At 34.8% G+C, this 23,965-nt stretch overlaps 1 pseudogene; it reads right to left on the bottom strand.

The window, feature by feature from the left end:
• Positions 1-21,688: 21,688 nt before the first annotated feature.
• Positions 21,689-23,500, bottom strand: LOC115698060 (cannabichromenic acid synthase-like; annotated as a pseudogene).
• Positions 23,501-23,965: the final 465 nt, after the last annotated feature.

The raw sequence follows: 23,965 nt of genomic DNA, 5'->3' as shown, positions 1-23,965 counted from the left end.
TGCATTATAAAATGCAATTCGAAATTGATTAATAAAATAAAAAAAATATATTTTGAAAATTATTTAAATTTAAGTTGAAAAATTAAATTTCAACTAAAAAATAATTTTCTATTTAACTAAGTGTCATGAAAAAGAAATATTTAAGTATCATGATGAAAATCAACTTAGATATTTAATTTTTCAATTTAATTAAATGTATTAAATTCAAGAAATAAATAATTAAGTGTAGAGAAGGCTTAATTATTAATTTCTAGTTTAATACTAGGAAAAAATATACTTAAATTAAATTGTACCAAAATTAATTATTTAAATAATTAATTTCACAATGTATAATATTTTCCTATTTAATATTAGAAATAATAAGTAGTCTAGAAATAACTATCTAGAAAATATCTTATTTGATTAAGTATCTTTTCAACAAAAATTTGAAAAAGTATCTAATTTAAGTTGTTATAGAAAAAATCTAGAGCTTAAATATTTTCAAATTTAAATTTAATTAAATATCAAAAATTAAGTTGTAACCACTTAATTTGAAAAATATTCCATTTTAAGTTTAAAACGAACTTAAAAAATATCTTAAGAATCTTTAATAACTAATGCCTAGAATTCCTCAACTTAATTTTAAATTTAAATAAAATATTCAAATTTAAGTTAGATAAGAAAAATCAGTTAAAATAACTAATTTATAACTTAAATAGGAATATTTAATTAAATAAGCTTAAGAAAGAATCTAGTTAGTTAAAATTCTTTATTTAATTAAATACAAGAAAAATACAAATAGTTTGTCTAGAAATAATATCTAAAACTAAGAGTGTTTTTCTTAAAATTAACTTTAAAATATTAAAATGAAAATAAATTTCATATATTTTAAAAGTTAATTATGTTGATAATCAATTTTATTAGGTTAAACTAATTTAATTAACCTAGCACAGTTATTCAAATCAGGCAAATGGGCCTTCACAATTGGGGTAGTTCATGTGAGGGGGAGCTGGGTTCAGTATGTCGTACCCACTTCTAATGGCCCCCAACTCTCACACAAGGCCCAAAAGAGAGGAATGTAACCTTAAAGTAAATAACTGTTATTAATTGAATAGGTCCAATAACTAAATGGACCTAAATAAAATCTATCATGATGTGACATTTTATTTAGCAACAACCTATATGCATCTATATAATAAAATAAACATATAGGCTCACACAGGCACACATTTGGATGGATCCTATCATGTTGCTAGGTCATACACAGATGAAAGAAGATTGTAAAATTTACCTGTTACAAATTATTTACTTGACCAATTGAACCATGGGTTAAAATCAGATCATTAGATCTGTCAACAAGTTAACCATGGCTATTTGCAATCAAGCAATAATAGGTTTTATAAAACTTACAAACAAGCTAAAACACATACTCGTGCAACAAGGTTAACTGGATAGTTGGATGTTAAGTCCATAGAATAGACTTACAAACAAGCCATAGGTTTAGATAAACTCAAACCTATAATACTAGGAACATGAAATTTGTTAAGTCCATAGAATAGACTTATTAACTAAAATTTCCTTTTATGTTCTTGTAATAGAAAACTTTAGGTTATTCCATGTGAATGGATTAAACCATAGTTCTATTAGCTTTTCTTCTTAGTTTCTTCTCTTGACAATCCATTACTTGTTTAAACTCACAATGGATTTATATCACTAGTGTCTCCCAAGTCATAAGAAGGTGAGTTCCTAGAAACTCTCCCACTACAACAAGGTACAGTGAATTATGTCGAAGAAAACTAAATGGTATTGATCTCTTCGGTTGTGACAAGACAACAGAGGCAGTGGGATCATCATATGTAAGATGATGGAACACTTTTGGAATCAAGAATTAAATATCTCCTTTATTTGCTACTTGATTTTCAGACTTAGTCATTTTCTTAGAAAAGTAGTATTTGTTTGAACAAACACTTTCTTATCTATTGACAATGGGATGGTCCACCCCTAATCACTTAGAACAGCTAACAAACCATGGTTAACAGTCCTAGATTTTCTTAAGATTTTGATTAGGTCATCCATGAATCTAGTAATGATTTACATTAAGTATACAACCATTACATCATTCTGAAATTGTATTACCATAGAAGGAATTAGGCATTGACTAGTAACTAATCATCAACATGCAACTCGAAATTTCTGGGGAGGTAAGTTTGGATAAAATTCAAAAATCAAATTAATAATTTTTGAACTGCATATCTACTAACTATTTCTCCACCCCTATCAGTTCGCAAGATCTTTAACCACTTACCTTAATGGTTTTAACCATTGCTAGAAATTAATGAAATTTTTCAAACATTTCAAATTTCTTGCTAAAAGGTATATCTAGAGTTATCGTTTTAAGAATACAACGAAAAACTCATATCCACCCCTGAATGTACATCCATCTGCGAATGAGATGAACTACTTTCAGTGGATATAGGCATATTAACTCTTTGCAGAGATTGATTTTGTCAAATTTACAATGAACAAGATACAAATGCCATAGATTAAAAAAAATGTGGTTGTGTCGTTTTGATGACTTAGGTTTAGTTACATCAAAGAGTTCTTAGAATAGTGCAAGTTGATCCTGGTCACAGAATACCTAACTCATATTCCATACAGTTTGAATCCATTAATAGAAGATGGATATTAAACCCTTGTCAAGGTGTAACTGTATTGTATCCTGGAATTAGAAATATAAGAAAATTTTTATTTAGAATCTAAAATTAAAGTCAAAGACTTAAATTTATACCAAATATAATGAGTAATTCTATCTTGGACCACCACTACTAATACAAATTCTAAGTCAGATTTGCCCATAGAAGTAGGAGATTTCTAAGATTGAGGATTTATATCAATTGGGAATAGAATTTCGGGATTATAATCATATCCATCATTTAATTTCTTAAGAGAAAATATAGAATGACATGAAATGATTTATAGACCATTCATCCAATGATATGTTATTGAGCTAATTCGAAATGAATTAGCTAAGAGGAATTAGGATAATTTCGTTTATAAATAAGAATCCAACGATGCTTCGATTAGCGAATGTCAAAGTAATCTTATTTATACAATCTTCTAGTTTCATATCGTAAAAATACTAGTCTAAGGTGTCATCAATTGATGAACAGCTAGATGTCGCATATACAATATTTATCTTTCGAGATCTAACACTATTATGTATGTCTAATGGTGAAAATCCACTAGGGATTTATCTCATTAGATAAACAAGCCATGTTAGACCAACAATGAAGATTCGAAATCAAACTACAACTTAATAACAAAAAATAACATGATTCAATATAAATTCATACACAATTCAGAAATTATTAAACATATATCAAGTAGGAATGACAAGTGAAAATACTAAAACATACAATCCTAAATAATTTCCAAGGTTTTTAACAAACTGATATCAGTGTCCCGTTTAGGCGAGAGTCAATGTAACACCCTAACTAGCATAGGCGTATTACGCAATTTTTAAACATACTGTGCAGCTCATTGCTAATCAACGAGGTTTATGGAAAACGTGATTAATTAAAATTTTTTCTTTTTAATTAAACTTATAAAATATTTATACAAAATACTTGGGATCCCGATTACAAAACCATTTACAAAAGTTTACTGTCTATACAAAATACTTGTCGCCTAGCGACTAATTACAAAAAATAGCCTTGCTGTCTCGAGGATCGTACGCTCCAGGCCTAACCGCCCCGACATGTACAATCTTCACTGGCTCGCTCACGGTCCATCAGCCTTAGCCTTCCCTTACCTAGACATAAACATAGAACTGTGAGTCGACAGACTCAGTAAGAAAAGCATAATAATAATCATACATAAATCCCGAGTCATGATCAGACGCCAATACCCCTGACCATAACCCTAACTGCCGTGTGCAACACGATACTGAGTCCTGAACGTTCATAGGGACGGTACTATTGACAAGTAACAGCCTATACTCGGTCCAACTGGTCATACTCCAGCTGCTAGTTGTTAGGCTAAAATTAGTCTAAGTTTCGGGTCATATTTTCGGTTAGTTTTCACTCTTTGTTTCTAGTTTTAGGGCTATATTACGCTTGATTCTTTGGTTTCAGGTCCTCGGGCATTTAAAGAAAGTATGTACAAGAATTGAGGAAAAGTGGTGAAAGAATCGAGAAGAAAAACCAAGATTGGTGTCGCTGCCTGTTCCAGTCGCGACGGGGAATATGCCAGTCGCGACGGGAACTGGCAGAGAAGATCTCGAAGTTTCAAAGTTTAACCCCGTCGCGAAGGGGACCTAGAGACGGGATTTTTGGACAGTTTCGTAATTTCATGAATTTCAAAGATGAGACTTGGTTTAAATAGAGGGAGCTCATGAAAATTAGGGATTATTCAGAATTACAACCCTAGAAACAAAGAAGGAGGCTAGAAGAGCGGCTTGTGGCGACCCGAATTAATTGCTTCAACTAGTTCTTTCTCTTCTCTTTAATTTTTCTATGCTATTTTCTGTTTCAATGTTAATTATGGATTTGATGATGGATGTTTTGAACTAAACTCCTCTTTAGGGAGAATGATGAATGTTGATTAAGTTTTTCCTAGTTAATGAATAATTGCCATTCCTCCATCTTGATTGTGAACACTATTCATATTTGTGTTTAATTTCCATGTGCAAGATTGATCACCTTTTACATGTTTTATGATCTCAATTCGAAATCTGAAAAGTGAGAATTGAGAATGCTAAAATTGGATAGTCTAGGTTTTGATGTGAAACGAAAGTATTTACATAGCCTTTGTGCCATTTAGATTATTGCTTAATGTTGATTTCATGTTAGTTTAATTAAGAGATTAATTAGAGAGCATGAGATTTAGAACCTAGAAGATCTGAAAAAGAGCTAGGGTAATTTATAATCTGTCATTCACTTCAAGAGAAGGATAGCAATTAGACATTAACATTGGTAACTTAACAACATGATTCGTCTCCCTATTCTCTCATCTTGATTAATATTCACTTGTTTCTTTAAGTTTCTTGAATTTCTTTCTTCCTTTTTCAATCATAAATACTTTTGATTTGCCAAATAGAATTATAAGTATAGTTTAGTAGTAATTAATCCAATTCCCTGTGGTTTGACCTCACTTGCGTGAGTATACTACTTGATTGCGTGCATTTGCGTAGTAATTAATAATTTTCGCAACAAGTTTTTGGCGCCGTTGCTGGGAAATTGTATAAAGATTGATATTACATAAAATTATACTAACTTCTACTTTGGTTAATTCTGTTTTGCTTATTTCTAATCTGTTTCTTTTAGATTAAATTTTGTAATATTATTAAAAATTAAATTTTGTTCTAATTTGGTTTTTCTTTTTAGTTTTAGTATTAATTTTGTTGTTTCAAATTTTTATCTTTTTAGTACTAATTTAGTTTTATTTTTTTTTAACTTTACTAATGCTGTACTTATGAGTTTGACCTGCAAGATAAATCCAGATGCTATATCTTGAGGATTTTGTCCAACAACACAATGAATCATTCTATTCTGCTTGGAGGAAATTTAAAGAGCTTGGAGAGAGATGTTATGCCACTTTCTCAAGTGGATGTTTTACGTGGCTCTTTTATAATGGACTTAATAATGAAACCAGAAGCTGGGTTGATTATGGAGCAGAGGCAACTGGAGCACCTCTATTAATGAGAGGTTATGATGTAATAAATTTGTTGAATAATATGGCAGAGTTTGATTACGACTGGCATTGGGATCCATCACTTCAGGGTTGGAGTCACCAGTACCCACCTTATTGCCCAAATTCATCCCAACAAACTGAAAAAGAGGAGCAACTACTATCACTTCTACAATCACTTCCAGGAGAGATTAATCGCTTAACTGACATGGTGAGATCCTTATGTGATAATTTAGTGGCTCATGATTCAGAATGTAATAACTCTAATAATGAAAGTTATGAGAGTTATTGCCACAATGAAGAAGGGTCATTATTTGAATACGAGGAAGATAATGAGCCTACAATTGAAGACCAAGATCATTGTGAAAAGGAAATCATTGAATATGAAATCACAAGTGAGGGTATGGATAGCCAAGTGGAGAGTGAGCAACAAGAAGAAGAGTTGTTAGATGAAAGTGTAGAAACTGTGACGTTGGAGGATGAAGAAGAACATGGCATCATTGATTCGACTTCATCAATGATATTGACTGATAAACCACCTATGAATCCATATATTTCATCTACATCATATTATATCCTCTACGAGCTACGAAAGGCTTCTCCCCAAGCACATCATCCAAAGTCCTATGTTGTTGGTGCTGATTTTAGTTCAAACTCATCACTTGCCAAGCTTGAAGGCAAGTACAACAATAATTTTCAAGTTGTCTTGCATGACACGTATTACGGGCGTCAACCGCTTGTTGATGAGGCGCTCAGGTAAGTTTCTTTTCCTTTTTCTTTAATGTCACATTGGGGACAATGTGAATCTTTAGCTTGGGGGGAAGGATTTAAAAAAAAATATTTTCTGCATTTTTAATTTTCTGCTTTAATTTTCTGTTTTTAGTTAGGAATGGGCAAAAAGCTAGAAGATAATTGTGTGCTGCTATTTATTGTAATGTGCTCTGAAATTGCAAAATAACTGTGTGCTTAATTCTGTTAACTCTTTGGATTAGTTTGGATGCTTGTATAACATGTGTAAGAATGCAATTTGATGATCTGTGAAATATGTTATAATTATTTTACTATGGTTTGTGGTAAGATTGACTGGATAGCTTAGAACTTGCATGTCTTATTCTTTTGAGGCGAAATCCTTGACAACATTCAATAGGAATATGATTTAGGCATTTGTTGGATAGTTTGAGCATTTCAAGCCTACCATGAAATGATTATCCTTAGTTAACCCTCTTGAGCCTAAACTTGTTTTGTTCTTCACCTGTTGAACCGAAATATGTATCCACACTCTTAATTTTGTTCTCACTATTTTATCAATGATATCATAAGCTATATAATTAGTTTGGGGGAGCAAAATACATGGTGTGAGAGAAGATAGAAAAGAAAAAAACTTGCAAGATTGAGAAAAAAGAGATATTTGGTAAGATCAATATCACTGAAAAAAAAAATAATGAAAAAAAAAACATGATTCAAAAAAAAAAAAAATTCAGTGATGTTGGGGAAAAAAAACGAAAAAAGAAAGAAAATTTTCTTTTTCTCAATCATGGTTAGTTGTGGGAACACTTTGGGAAATTTGAAATTAGAAGAAGCTTGTGGGTTATTTGTTGTGCTTATGATATCTTTAGCCAAAATTGTTTTTCATTTTCCAAATATCTAAGCCATACCTTCTGAACCTCAAAAAGCCCTATTGATTCTGAAAGGATGCTGTCAACATTAGTGGAGAGAGGTAAGCATGCAAGCATATGAGTTATCGGGTAGTGGAATGGTTGGAAAGAGTAAAACCATTATAACATTGTTTCGATTGTGAAGTCATCTTGTGTTTATGCAGTATGTGACAAACTGAGCATCTAATTTAATTGTTAGAGTTAGTGGGATTGAAATTCTAGTTTGAGCAATGAAAGAGGACAACACATGAGCAGTAGTATTGTGATTATCTCTTAGTGGAGTTAGTAGATTAGTAGTTAGTGGTATTTATCTTACTCGAGGGCGAGTAAGAATCTAGTTTGGGAGAATTTGTTAGGCTAAAATTAGTCTAAGTTTCGGGTCATATTTTCGGTTAGTTTTCACTCTTTGTTTCTAGTTTTAGGGCTATATTACGCTTGATTCTTTGGTTTTAGGTCCTCGGGCATTTAAAGAAAGTATGTACAAGAATTGAGGAAAAGTGGTGAAAGAATCGAGAAGAAAAACCAAGATTGGTGTCGCTGCCTGTTCCAGTCGCGACGGGGAATATGCCAGTCGCGACGGGAACTGGCAGAGAAGATCTCGAAGTTTCAAAGTTTAACCACGTCACGACGGGGGCTTTGCCAGTCGCGACGGGGACCCAGAGACGGGATTTTTGGGCAGTTTCATAATTTCACGAATTTTAAAGATGAAACTTGGTTTAAATAGAGGGAGCTCATGAAAATTAGGGATTATTCAGAATTAGAACCCTAGAAACAAAGAAGGAGGCTAGAAGAGCGGCTTGTGGCGACCCGAATCAATTGCTTCAACTACTTCTTTCTCTTCTCTTTAATTTTTCTATGCTATTTTCTGTTTCAATGTTAATTATGGATTTGATTATGGATGTTTTGAACTAAACTCCTCTTTAGGGAGAATGATGAATGTTGTTTAAGTTTTTCCTAGTTAATGAATAATTGCCATTCCTCCATCTTGATTGTGAACACTATTCATATTTGTGTTTAATGTCCATGTGAAAGAATGATCACCTTTTACATGTTTTATGATCTCAATTCGAAATCTGAAAAGTGAGAATTGAGAATGCTAAAATTGGATAGTCTAGGTTTTGATGTGAAACGAAAGTATTTACATAGCCTTTGTGACATTTAGATTATTGCTTAATGCTAATTTCATGTTAGTTTAATTAAGAGATTAATTAGAGAGCATGAGATTTAGAACGCAGAAGATCTGAAAAGAGCTAGGTTAATTTATAATCTGTCATTCACTTCAAGAGAAGGATAGAAATTAGACATTAACATTGGTAACTTAACAACAGGATTCGTCTCCTTACTCTCTCATCTTGATTAATATTCACTTGTTTCTTTAAGTTTCTTGAATTTCTTTCTTCCTTTTTCAATCATAAATACTTTTGATTTTCCAAATAGAATTATAAGTATAGTTTAGTAGTAATTAATCCAATTCCCTGTGGTTCGACCTCACTTGCGTGAGTATACTACTTGATTGCGTGCACTTAGGTAGTAATTAATAATTTTCGCAACAAGTTTTTGTCATACTCTAGCCTGTACCGATGTGTTACAGTATCAGCCTATACTCGGTCGAACTGGTCATACTCCAGCTGCTAGTCATACTCTAGCCTGTACCGATGTGATACGTCAAATAGTACGGAACCACCAACCTAAGTATCAGCCTATACTCGGCACACTGTTCATACTCCAGCTGCTAGTCATACTCTAGCCTTTGCCGATGTGGTACAGTGTCAGCCTATACTCGGTCAAACTGGTCATACTCTTGCTGCTAGTCATACTCTAGCCTGTACCGATGTGACACAGTCGGATGGTTCGAAGCCAACATACATATCTAATGTAATCTAACAGGCTTCCTAACATGCACACTAAACATGTAATCTGTATATGCATACTGTTATACTAATCTTACCTCAATTCCGAATTCAGGTGTGCCGGTCAACCTGACTGGAACTAACTGCGCGGCGGGTTACAGGCTCCTAAACCATAAAAATTACAACACTATAAGTGATACGCTAAATCACTTCTCGGGGACTTAAACTAGGAACTAAAAGTTTCCCTATCGACAAAAAGCATGGCAATACCCCAAATAACATAAAAACGAGGAGAACTAGGGTTTCTGAAAATCACCCAACCAGCAGACCGGTTGTCCAACCGGAATTCCGGTTCTGGAAATTTTCAAAGCCCATCTGGAATTTCGGATGCACAACTGGAATTCCGGTTCCTTGCAGGCAGAACTCAAAAATTCATTACTCTTTCAAATCCAATCCAAATCACACAAGACCTTCCAGACCTGTTCTATATATCCCCTAGAACATTTCTAAAGCAACAAAACCGAGCTTCACACACAGAAACTCATTTCACCATTAAAGGTCAAAGATTGAGTTCTAACACTCAAAACTTGACTAAACAACATATCATGCATTAAACCTTGACTATAATCACATATTCAAGTATTTAAAAACTGCAAAAAGCAAACCCTAACTCATGCAACAACTACAGCCACTAAAATTCCAATTTTCTCTTTGAAAAACTTAAACTTTTACACTAAAAATTCCACAACTCTAACATCCTAACAATCATGCATCACAAGCAGCTTAATATCATTAATTAGTCATGCTTAAACCTCTGCAAACAACTACAAAATCACAGCAACAACATCAACTTAAACTAAGCATGCAAACATCAACATTTCATCAAAATTCAACAAGAAACTAAAAGGGAGAGCTACAAGGATCTTACAAACAACTTGAGGTCAAAACCTATGCTAAAATAAGCTTGAAATCCAAGAGAAATCCCCCCCCAAACCCAGCTACTCAAAACCGAAAAGGAGAGAAAGAAAGAGACCCTTTGAATTTTCCAATTTTTCTAACTTTGGAAATTTTGAATAAATGAAGTAAATGCAACTTATCAACCTTATATTTCAGCCAACACTTAACAAAATAAACCCTTATTTTCCACATTTAAAATCCACAAAAGGACAAGCAATAATGGGGCAAAATGACCATTTTGCCCCTTCACACTAAAATCTCATAAATAACACTAAAGGGGTATTTTGGGAACTTCTAAATTCCTGGCCATTCCCGACATTCCCAATGTCTAATAAACCGTCCCAATCTACTAACATACTAAGTTGTGATTTTACTGAGCCAAACACCGAGTTCCATGTTACCGGGCACCGGAAATGCAAAATTATGAAAACTACTAAATGACATAAAATGCATCTCAGAATTCAATAATAACAGTATAAATAATTATTTAAATAGCTATAAATAATTTTCATAATTAAACATGATTAACTGCTAATTTCCAAATTAAACTAAGCGGTCTTTACAACTATTCTCCCTTAAAAGGATTTCGTCCCCGAAATCTAACCTGAATAACTCTGGATATTGAGCTCTCATATCTGACTCTAGTTCCCAGGTGGCTTCCTCCACCTTGCTGTTTCTCCAGAGAACTTTGACCAATGCTATGGTCTTATTCCGAAGGACTTTATCCTTTCTATCCAGGATCTGCACTGGCTGTTCTTCGTAAGACATATCTGGCTGCAGTTCAAGGCTCTCATAACTGAGTATATGAGAGGGATCTGAAACGTATTTTCTCAACATCGAGACATGGGATATGCTGTGAACTGCTGATAAAGCTGGAGGCAATGCTAACCGGTATGCCACTTGACCTATTTTCTCGAGAATCTCGAAAGGTCTTGTAAATCTAGGGCATAACTTGCCTCTTTTCCCGAAACGTTTGATCCCCTTGATTGGAGACACTCGTAAAAACACATGGTCCCCTACTTGGAACTCAACATCTCTGCGTTTCGGATCTGCGTAACTTTTCTGTCTACTCTGTGAGGTGAGCATTCTAGCTTTTATTTTCTCTATTGCCTCATTGGTCCGCTGTACTGACTCCAGACCTAAGTATTTCCTCTCCCCTGTCTCATCCCAGTGGATGGGAGATCTACACTTCCTACCGTATAACAGTTCATAGGGGGCCATCCCTATCGTACTCTGATAACTGTTGTTGTAAGAAAATTCTATCAACGGTAGATATTTATTCCAAGAGCCTTCGAAATCCATAACGCAGGCTCGTAACATGTCCTCCAATATCTGAATTGTCCTTTCGGACTGACCATCTGTCTGAGGATGGAATGTTGTACTGAATTTCAGCTTTGTACCCATTGCTCGTTGCAAACTCTGCCAAAACTTGGAGGTGAACTTCAGATCCCTATCCGAAACTATAGACTTCGGTACCCCGTGAAGTCTTACAATCTCTCTAACATATAATTCTGCCAACTGATCCACTATAAATGTTGTTCTAACAGGCAGAAAATGAGCAGATTTCGTGAATCGATCCACCACTACCCAGATGGAATCAAACAAACCCGTGGTTCTAGGTAACCCGACCAAAAAATCCATCGTGATATCTTCCCACTTCCATTCTGGTAGGGTTAGAGGCTGCAACAACCCTGCTGGTCTCTGATGTTCAGCCTTAATCTGCTGACAAGTGAGGCATCTCGATACGAATTCTACCAAATTCTTCTTCATACCGCTCCACCAGAAGTATGGTTTAAGGTCTTGGTACATCTTAGTGGTGCCGGGATGCAGAGAATAAGGGGTAGAATGAGCCTCCTCAAAGATCTCACTCCTGAGTTCCACACTACTCGGAACACAAACCCTAGCTTTATACAGAAGCATCTCGTTGTCTGACACTGAGAAATCCCTGGCTTGACCAGCCGAAACCTCATCTCTGATCCTCACTAACTCTAGATCAGTCATCTGAGCGGCTTTGATTCTTTCCAACAGATCAGATTGCAGCGTCAAGTTGTGAAGTTGACCTACCACAAACTCAATGCTGGATCTAACCATGTCCTCTGCTAACTGAGGTGAGATCGGAACCATGCTAGCTACCTGCCCGGGACCCTTCCTGCTCAAGGCATCAGCCACTACATTGGCCTTCCAAGGGTGATAAAGAATCTCACAGTCGTAATCTTTCACTAATTCCAACCAATGTCTCTGTCTCATGTTCAAATCTTTCTGAGTAAAGAAATACATTAGACTTTTATGGTCAGTATAGATTTCACACCTTTCTCCGTAAAGGTAATGCCGCAAGATCTTCAATGCAAAAACCACCGCGGCCAACTCTAGATCATGAGTCGGGTATCGCTGTTCATAATCCTTTAACTGACGGGAGGCATAAGCAATAACCCGATCGGCTTGCATCAGCACACACTTTAGACCCTGCCTGGATGCGTCACAATAAACTACGAACTTTTTGTTGTCTGAAGGCAAAGCTAGCACTGGAGCGGTAATCAATCTCTGTTTCAGCTCCTAAAAACTAGCTTCGCACTTGTCTGACCAGACAAACCGCTGATTCTTCTTTGTAAGTTCAGTTAAGTGTGTTGAAATTTTTAAAAACCCTTCCATGAACCTACGATAGTACCCAGCTAAACCCAAGAAGCTTCTAATCTCTGTCACTGTCTTCGGTCTCGGCCAATCCCTGACGGATTCTATCTTCCCGGGATCCACCTTGATCCCATATTTACTAACGATGTGCCCTAAGAAAGACACCTGAGATAGCCAGAATTCACATTTCTTGAATTTGGCATAAAGCTTGTGTTCCCGAAGCCGTTGCGAAACCATCTGAAGATGTAACTCATGCTCCTCTTCTGACTGAGAGTACACAAGGATGTCGTCGATAAACACAATCATGCAGATATCGAGGAAATCCTTGAATACTCTATTCATCAAATCCATAAAGCTGCAGGAGCATTGGTTAGTCTGAACGACATAACCAGAAATTCATAATGTCCATACCTAGTACGGAAAGCCGTCTTCGGAATGTCCTCCTCTCGGATTTTCAACTGATGATAACCCGAGCGGAGATCAATCTTAGAAAAGACCATCTTCCCCTGAAGTTTATCAAACAGATCATCGATTCTAGGTAGTGGATATTTATTCTTCACTGTTAGCTTGTTCAATTCTCTGTAATCGATGCACATCCTCATAGTTCCATCTTTCTTCTTGATGAATAAAACCGGGGCTCCCTAGGGTGACACACTAGGCCGAATAAACCCTATGTCAAGCAACCCCTGGAGCTGAATCTTTAACTCCTTAAGTTCAGCTGGAGCCATTCTATATGGGGCTTTGGAAACCAGTTCCACCCCTGGTGCCAAATCTATCATGAAGTCAATCTCCCGCTGAGGTGGTAACCCTGGAAGTTCTTCGGGAAAAACATCTAAAAATTCCCGAACCACCTTGATGTCCTCTGGCCAAATGGTATCTGGCCGAGTGGTGTCCACCACCACGGCCAGAAACCCTAAGCATCCACCATGCAATAATTCCCTAGCTGACATGGCCGAAATCACCGGGATGCGATATCCCCAAACTGAACCAACAAACACAAATGGTTCTTCACTTTCCGGTTGGAAGATCACCATCTTCCGTTTGCAATCAATACTAGCCGAATATTTTGATAGGAAATCCATTCCTAAAATAATATCGAACTCTACCAAGCTTATCTCTATCAAGTCAGCGCTTAACTCTCTACCATCTATTCTGATCGGCATAGACCTAATCCACCTTTTGGAGATAACTAACTCTCCGCCAGGTAATAGGGTTCCAAACCCTGATTGATATCTATCATACGGTCTATCCAATTTACTAAAGATTCTGGCTGCCACATAAGAATGTGTAGCCCCAAAATCAAAAAGCACTGAGTAATACGAGTTATTAACTGAAAGCTGACCTGTTACAACTGAAGGGCTGACATCTGCATCAGCCTGAGTGCTGGCGAACACCCTAGCCGGAGTGGGTCTCGCCGGAGCCCTCGGTGCCTCTGATCGGAGCTGGGGACAATCCCTCTTAAAGTGTCCGGGCATGCCACAGTGAAAGTATCCCTGACCTTTGCACTCACCCTGATGGTGCCTTTTGCAGCTGGGGCACTCCGGATAAGAAAACCGGGTCTCTGGACCGCTATGACGACTACCTCTAATCTGGTTACCCCGGATGCTTTTGTTCTGACTCAAGCCACCGGATGCAGTGGATGTTCTCCTCTTTTGGTCCATGGCCGAACCACTACTCCCCCTGCTAAAGCCTGATGCAGGAGGGGTAGGAGCCCCGCCACTCACTGGAGTACTAGCTGACTCCGACATACATCCAACTGCGCCCTCAGCTTGCAGTGCCTTCTCCACCATCTCAGCATAGGTGGTCTTGTCGTCGGTGGTGATCATCAAGTCGTGTTTGATCCTCACATTTAACCCGTCCAGATACTTCTCCTTTTTGCTGAAGTCGGTTGGCACTATCCCCTAGGCTAACCTCGCAAACCGGTCGAACTGAGTAGTATACTCTGTCACCCTCATATTCTCCCGTTGGGTCAGGTGGGTGAACTCTTTCCTCTTGGCGCTTCTGACCGCCTCGTTATAATACTTGGCATTGAAGAATTCCTGGAACCTTTCCCAGGTCATGGTAGTGACATCATGGATTTGAGACACCATGTCCCACCAGACAAGAGCGTCTTCTTGGAACTGAAAGGTGGCACACACCACTCTGTCATTCCCGGTGACACCCATAAAATTCAGAATTCTGGTGATCACCGTTAGCCACTGTTCGGCCTTCACCACATCTGGACCTCCCAGAAAGACCGGAGGTGCTTGCTTCCGAAACCTTTCATACAAAGAGATTCTAGGGCTTATGAACTTTCACTAAGCTAGGGCTTAATTGTGAAGAAAAGAGATTCTAGGGCTTATTTGTCAATTAAGAGACTTTATTAAGTCTAATTAATAAATATATTAAATAAGAAATTTTATTTGAATATTAATTTTAATTATTAAATAAATAGTTTTGGCATTTAAGTGGTTGAATTGGAAATTATGGCATTTTTGAGAAACATAAGATAAATAGTTGAAAAATGGCAAAATTGCAAAGTGGTAGGGCCCACTTTCAAGGCCGGCCACTTATGCTCTATTTTACAATTTATTTATCAATTTTTTAAAGCCAAATAAGTCAAACCTAAACCTAGAAGGTTTCCTATATATACATAGTGATGGACTCAAAATTGGAAGCTTAATAATTCACTTGCCTTTAGTAAAAAAAAATAAAAAAAATTGAGGCATCTTTTCTATCTCATTCGAATCCTTCTCTCTCTATTTCTCTCTTCTATTTTCGAACCCTATAGTGATAGACTACATGCCCACACATAAAAAATTTTTACTCAATCATAGTGTGTAAGAATGTGAAGAATCCAATTCAAGTGAAGGAGAGTCGGGCTCAAATCTTTGTGATACCATGCTACAGAAAGGATACTAGGGTTAAAGATCTGAGTGAAATGAGTCATTTAATTCCGCTACAACCAATGTAAGGTTTCTTAAACTTTATATGTGCTTATATTACATTGTTTTAGAAATTCAAATTTTTGAATATTAAATAACATACATGGTAGTAAATCTAGTTCCTGGTAAAACAATAATCCAACACTTTTTACATCCATTTGGTACAAAATAAAATTCTTGTGGCATGCAAAAGCTAACAACATTCCAATGGAATCAAGTCTTGCTACCGGGGCAAAGGTTTCTTCATAATCGATTCCTTCTTCTTGATTGTAACCTTGGGCCACTAATCTAGCCTTGTTACACACAATGACCCCATGCTCATCTACCTTATTTCTATAGACCCATTTTGTTCCAATAACCAATTGATGTGACGGTGTTGGAACTAACACCCAAATGTTGTTTCTTATAAATTGATTTATTTCTTCTTGCATAGCTAGAAGCCAAAATTCATCGACTTCAGCCTCTTTAAAATTCTTTGGTTAAATTTGAGAAATGAAAGCAATGGAATTACACAAGTTTCTAAGGAAGTTTCTAGTAGTGACACCTTGAGAAGGACCACCTAGAATTTGGTTTATAGGATGAGCACTTTTGAATTTCCACTCATGTGGAAGGTTAGAATTCATACCTTGACTTTCATTTACTGTTTCCACGGGTGATTCCTCTTTGGCAGTTTGTGAAGGAGCATTGGAAGTCTCTCCAATATCAAGATTTTGAACCTCATCTCCCAAACCTATAATATCATCATCTAAACTTTGGCTTGTAGGCGAGTTAGTCTCATCAAAAATAACATGAATAGATTCTTCAACAAAATTAGTTCTTTTGTTATATATTCTATAGGCTTTACTATGAGTTTAATTCCCTATAAAATTCCAACATCGGATTTTGCATCAAATTTTCCAAGGTTATCCTTGGTGTTTAAAATTTAGCATTTGCATTTAAGAACTCTAAAATAGCCAATGTTGGGTTTTCTCCCATTCCAAAGCTCATGAGGGGTTTTATTCATGTTGGGCCTAATGAAAACACAATTCAAAATATAACAAGAATTACTGATGGCCTCGACCCAAAAATATTTTGGTAGTGAGATTTCATTTAGCATCGACCTAGTCGTTTCTTGAATTGTTCTATTCTTCCTTTGTACAACTCCATTTTGTTTTAGATTTCTTGGAGCCAAAAAGTTATGGTTAAAACCATGTTCATCACAAAAAAATTCTAAGGCATCATTGTCAAACTCACCACTGTGGTCACTCCCAATGGAGGTAATAGAATATCCTTTTTCATTTTGCACACTCTTACAAAATTTGACAAGATTTTCCAAAACATCACTTTTAAGTGTCAAGAAAATAAACCAAGTAAATCTTGAAAAGTCATCAAAAATTACAAATGCAAAGTATTTACAACCAAGACTAGAAATTGTAGAAGGTCCAAATAAATCAATATGAAGCAATTGCAAAGGTGTAGTAGTTGAAATCTCTTTCTTAGAATGAAAAGATGTTTTAATTTGTTTTCCAAATGGGCTTGCATAACAAAGTTTATCTTTGACAAAGGAATAGATGGAAACCAGTAACAAGATCTTTTCTAACTAATTTTTAGATAGAATCCATACTAGCATGTCCTAATTTTCTATGCAATAACAAAGATTAGGACATAATTGACTAATACTAACGGTTAAACATTTATTTTTACTATCAAATGAATCAACATCAATAACATACACATTATCCTTCCTTTCTCCAAGGAAAATAACTTCATTGGTTGAAGCATTTTCAATGGAGCAGTTTGAGGATTCAAACATAACACGAAAACCTGTATCACATAATTGACTAATACTAAGCAATTCATGTTTAAGATTATCAACAAGAAGCTCATTTTTTATACATGGAGGGTATACGTTACCGACATCACCAATTCCTAAGATTTTCCCTTTTGAACAGTCTCTAAAAGTGACAAAGCCACTTTCCTTGCTTTTAAAGCTTGAAAATCTTGATGGATCATCGGTCATATGCTTTGAACATCCACTATCCAAGAACCATAAGCTTTGACTCTTTCTTATTGATTCCTACAAAAACAAGTTCATTTGTTGGCTTTTGGTACCCACATAATTTTTGGTCCTTTCTTGTTATTATAGAACCCTTTGGTACCCATTTAGTGTTGCCTAGACATTCATATTTCTTCACATGACAATAGGAAATAGTATGGCCATCTTAGTTACAATATGAGTATGTAAAGTGAGGTACACTAGATGATTTCACAAAAAAGTTTCTTAAGAAATTTTATTTTGTACTAGGATCATAACCAATGCCACTTTTTGAAAAACCACATGATTGGCTTCCTAGCATAAGATCATAACCTTCTTTACCTCTAGTGAAAGTATATATGTCATTCTTTAGGCTTTTCACTTATGCATTTAAATGAACAATTTTTTTCTTATAAGAAGCACATGTAGCACATTGAGACATACCTAAAAGTTCCTCTCATTTATTTTCAAAATCTTAATTTCTTTTAGAATCATGTTGGTCTTCTCTCTAAGAGTTTTGTTTTTAACAAACGATTTACCAAAATCATTAAATAGTTCCTTAAATGAATTAGACAACTCATCATATAACATATCTAGGTTATCATCATCATTTTTACTATCACAATTATTTTGGCTAGAAATGCTTACCCCATCATCGAGTGCCAGCATGCACATGTTTGCTACTTCATTCTTTACTTCATCTTCGGAGTCCTCTTCGTCACTATTGAGCCATTCCGCCAACATTGCCATTCCTTTGTATTTGTTCTTCTTCCTCGTTGGACAATCCATTTTCATGTATCTGGGCTTCTTGCATTCAAAGCAAATTGGTGGATCATCTTTGCTCCTTCTTTCTTTTGAGTCACTCCCTCTTTGTGGCTTCTTTCCAAAGTTCTTTTTGAATTTCATGAACTTTTTGTTTTTCTTGGAGAAGAGTGCCAAGTCCTCCATGTGACTACATAAGCTATCCTCATCTTCTTCACTAATGTCATGGGAGGAGGTAGACTTGAATGCAGTTTTCTTCTTTTTCTTCTCAACTTCCTCTTGTTCTTAAGAAGTCATGAAAATTTCATGGTTCATGAGTGAGCTAATTAATTCTTCCAAGGAAAGTGTTGAGAGATCTTTGGCTTAATGAATGGAAACCACTTTCCCTTGATAAGTCTTGGTGATACTTCTTAAAATCTTGGTCACCATATCCTTTTGAGTAAGTACTATGCTAAGAGAATTAAAACCAGTAGTAATTGTAGTAAAGCGAGTATACATGTTAGCAATGGTTTTATCTGCTTTCATCTTAAAGTTCCCATATTTAGTGGAATAAATTTGAATTTTAGTCTCTTTCATAGCACTAGTTCTTTGATGAATAACTTTAAGCATTTTCCACATATCAAAAGCGGTTGAGGCTTGTTCAATATTTTTGTATATGTCTCTATCCAAACCACATATAAGTGCATATTTAGCTTTAGCATTTTTAGAAAGCATTTTCTTATCATTCTCATATACCTCATAAGTCTTAATTACTTCTACACCATTTATAACATGTTTAGCAATGTAAGGACCACTAGACACAATATGCCACAAATAATAGTCTACAGATTGAAGGTAAGTTTTCATTCTAATTTTTCGATAAGGAAAATATACTCCATTGAAGTATGGTGCTCTACTTGTGCTAAAACCTTCCAACATGTTATTTTGTGAATTACTTGGAAACGCCATGCTCTAGATAGTGAAATCTAATCAAATAAATTGACCCTTTCCTCTGATATCAATTGTTAGCCCAAGAAATATTTTTAAGAAGGGGTTGAATTGGAAATTTAAGCTAATTTCGGTAAATTGAAAACTTTTAACACAAAACTATGCAATTAAACACTTAATCAAATAAATGCAAGTAATATGGCAAGAAATAATGTATAGCAAATAATCAAACTTTTAAAGTAAAGAGTTTAAGGGTAAGAAATTTCAAACTCTCGATTTTTACAAGGTTCGGTAGAGCTAAGCCACTTATGTCCTTGGTCTTCAAAGCTATGGACCTAGCTTTGAGTTCCAACATCGAGCCAAGTTAACAGGCTTGACTAACCCTTACAATCAGGAAATTTTCACCAAGGTGTTTCCAAACATCTTACAATAGTTTTACAACGCCAAGGACTATTAACCTCTTTCTCAGATTGTTGTAGTGACAATCTCGCTATAACTGAGTTATTTACAATACAAGTGCCAACCTCACCTCAATCACAATATGAAATTGTGTTTGAAATTACAAACAAAATCACTCTTGAATTATGATAATACAATAGAAACCTAGATTGATAAACAAAAATTTTCGCTCAAAGTATGTGAAAAGTGTTTGTTGGATTTTAAACTTGGAAGCTCATTAATCTCACATGAATATGTTAGGTATATGATATAAATGCTCATTTAACTCCTATTTTTGAGTAAAAATCAAGTTTATATAGTGTTGGTGTGAAAAGTAGCCGTTTATAGCCGTTAGCACGCATTTCAAAATAAATCTTGGGAAAAATAGACTTCTATTTTTAAAACAGAATACCTATTCTGTGAAAAACGGACTACCTTTTTGAAAAAAGGTAGGCCGAAAATCAGGCAGTTTCAAAACATGCATTTTTCGACACTATAACGTGGATAACTCTTTACTCGATTATCTATTTTTAAAAATTCTAATTTTGTTCTCTTAGTTAAACAAAATGTGATTTAGAAATTCAATTAATTTTTTTTTTGAACCATCAAGTGAGAAAACTTACTGCACAAGTTAGTGAGTGGGCCAAAATTTGTACTTATAAACCCTACTGTGCTATGCAAATCACTTTAAGAAGACTGAAGTAAATTTATACCATTTGATTTTGTGTAGTGTTGATGTAGATGAGCTTTCTAGATTGATTTATATGTTTTGATCCAAAGTGTACTTTTCCTGAGAGTAGACTTTTACTTTGAGTTTCAGGTTGACTTTTGACTTTGAGATTTTGAAGACCTCTTTTGAATAGGGTCTTGAGTTGTTGATCCCTTGATGAATCTTTTGCTCTTGATATGCTTGTTGAATCCATTTTTAGTCAATTTAAGGAGTTTGGTAAAAATACCAATTTTTCTTGAAAAATTTATTTAATAACAAATAATAATTAAATATTTGTTAATCATCAAAACAAGGAGAGCTCTTGGCTATTGAGCAATCACACAACTCACACTCTCAATTAGGATTCATTTACCATACATTCAGATTGTTTGTTGGAAAATTCAATCTTTAAAATGTGACAATTGGGTCAAAGTAATGAATCAGAATAGAATGGAAAGAAATAATTTTTGATTCATTCCTTTATTTGGTTGCATTTTAAAGTATTAGAATATTATTCCAATAAAATAAGTTTTCCATCATTTTGGTGGGGTGATTATACTATTTTGAATTGGAATGAAATATTATTCCAATGCAAGATGATAAAATATTTTATAATTTTTTTATCAATTTTTGTAATACATTTTACATTCTATACTATTTCATTACTATTCCTATTTTCATTCCCATTCACATTCTTATTTTTTTGTTTTCATTCCTCTCATGTAAATACTACCTTAATTATGGAAGAGTTCTTGAAGGTTATCTAAAGTTTTCTACTCTATAATATAAGTTTGTATTTTGAATTATGTTAATCTTGATTGTCTTGAGTTTGTAGAAATTTTGGTTGGTAATGCGAGAGCTAGCTTGTTGAATTTCTAAGGAGAGGGATATGTGGATCTCAAACATTTTTATCATTAATCTAATTGAACCAAAAGTTCTTTAATAAAGTAAAATAAGATTATAACTTATCTACATATACTCAAAATTCTAAAAAGTAACTCTAGATTATAATTAAAAAAAAAAAGTCAATACACAATATTCTTTTACTATAAAACTTCAATTATCATTTTAAGAACACGTACCAAAAATTTTAATAATAAATATATTATAATGTTCTAATCCATGAACATGTAAACTAAAATTGTTCCATAAACATATAAGCTCAAATAATATTATTTTATTTGCTATTGAAATAAGAAAGACAATTTATTTTATTACATATATCTTATGATAGTCTACACAGTTGTAATGTAGATTTTCATACTTGGGAGCATACATAGTATGGGTAGATAATTAATGATGACGCGGTGGAAGAGGTGGGATACTTTGTTCGTTTCTAAAAAAATTATTGGGATCAGCTTTGGTTTTCACCTTAACTAACCTGTTAAAATTTTTACCAAAATACTTTTCACCCCAAATACGTGCTTGTGTGTAATTATTAGGACTCTCAGGATTAGTTTTTCCTAAATCAAGGTCCCTATAATTGAGATACGCCAATCTTGGATTTTGGGACACATAAGGAGTTGTGAAATTATAAACACTTCGAACCCAGTTTATATGCTTTTCGTTATCTTCTTGCTTCTCCCAGGTAGCAGTGTACCAAAGTTCATACATTATTCCAGCTCGATGAGGGAATGGAATTGTTGATTCTGAAATCTCATCCATTATACCACCGTAAGGGTACAACACATACATCCCAACTCCTACCTCTTCTTCATATAATTTTTCCAAAATTTTGACCATTGCAGTTTCAGGTATTAGTTTCTTAACATAGTCTAACTTAATTGAGAAAGCCGTCTTCTTCCCAGCTGATCTATCAAGCAAAATTTCCTTTTTAAAATTAGCAGTGTTGTAATTTACAACACCACTGTAGAAGATGGTTGTATCAATCCAGCTCAATTCTTTGCAATCGGTTTTTAATACCCAACTCAGGAAAGCTCTTGTTCATCAAGTCAACTAGACTATCCACTCCACCAAGAAAAATGGAAGAGAAGTAACCATGTACTGTAGTCTTATTCTTCCCATGATTATCTGTAATATTCCTAGTTCTGAAGTGAGTCGTGAGCATTAAATCTTTGTCATACTTGTAAGCAATATTTTGCCATTTGTTAAATAACTTGACAAGCCCATGTATCTCCATGTTCTTTTTAACACTGAATATAGTAGCCTTTGATGGGACAACAACAAGTTTGATTTTCCATGCTGCAATGATTCCAAAGTTTTCTCCTCCTCCACCACGTATAGCCCAAAATAGATCTTCTCCCATGGATTTTCGATCTAGAACTTTTCCATCAACATTGACTAAGTGTGCATCAATGATATTATCAGCCGCAAGGCCATAATTTCGCATCAATGCTCCATAGCCTCCTCCACTAAAGTGTCCACCTACGCCAACAGTAGGGCAATACCCACCAGGAAAACTAAAATTCTCATTCATCTCATTGATCCAATAATAAACTTCTCCAAGGGTAGCTCCGGCTTCAACCCACGCAGTTTGGCTATGAATATCTACTTTGACCGTATGCATGTTTCTCAAGTCTACTATAGCAAATGGGACTTGAGATATGTAGGACAAACCCTCAGCATCATGGCCACCGCTTCGAGTTCGAATCTGCAAACCAACTTTCTTGGAGCAGAGAATACTGGCCTGGATATGGGAGACATTTGAAGGAGTGACAATAACGAGTGGTTTTGGGGTTGTATCAGAGGTGAATCTAAGATTTTGTATTGTCGAATTCAGGACAGACATATACAATTGGTCGTGTTGAGTGTATATGAATTTTGGATTTGCTGGATTGTTAGGAATATATTCCGAGAAGCATTTAAGGAAGTTTTCTTGAGGATTAGCTATTGAAATTTGGATATTGAATGAGAGAAAGAAAAATATTATTTTGCAAACAAACCAAAAGGAGAATGTTGAGCAATTCATTTTTCTTCAGTCCTAATGATATTTTGAATTATTATGAATAGAGAACTATCCTATTTATAATATTATATATTGGAGTTGGGGCAAATGAATTGACATAAATATTTTATAATTTGATAGTTCCTTTAAATAGTAAGATGCGATAAAAAAATAAATTAACTAAAATTAGGCACATTTGTTAGGTGAAGCCCTTATTTAAAATAAATGTACATTATACATTGAATAGTTTGGCATCATTTAAAATTGGCTATTGGAAAAAAAAAAACAAGAAATTGACTATAGTAGCTAGTTTGTGGGATATAGGTGTGATGTCGCCCAATTAGTTATACTTCGGTCACGATAGTAAACAGATTATATGTCGTATCCACAGGGAGGTAATGTACCACTTAAGATTAGTATAAATAGAATATGGTAAAAATATAAATAAATTAAAAATAAGAAAATAATAAGTGAAAGGGTGTTATCAGATAAAAAACTTGGTAAGGTAGAAATATAGTCATGCAAATCC

The sequence above is a fragment of the Cannabis sativa genome, chromosome 7 (assembly GCF_029168945.1).
Source record: "Cannabis sativa cultivar Pink pepper isolate KNU-18-1 chromosome 7, ASM2916894v1, whole genome shotgun sequence".
Classification (NCBI taxonomy): Eukaryota; Viridiplantae; Streptophyta; class Magnoliopsida; order Rosales; family Cannabaceae; genus Cannabis; species Cannabis sativa.
Note: the sequence above shows the minus strand (reverse complement) of the source record. Positions and strands in the feature narration are given on the sequence as shown.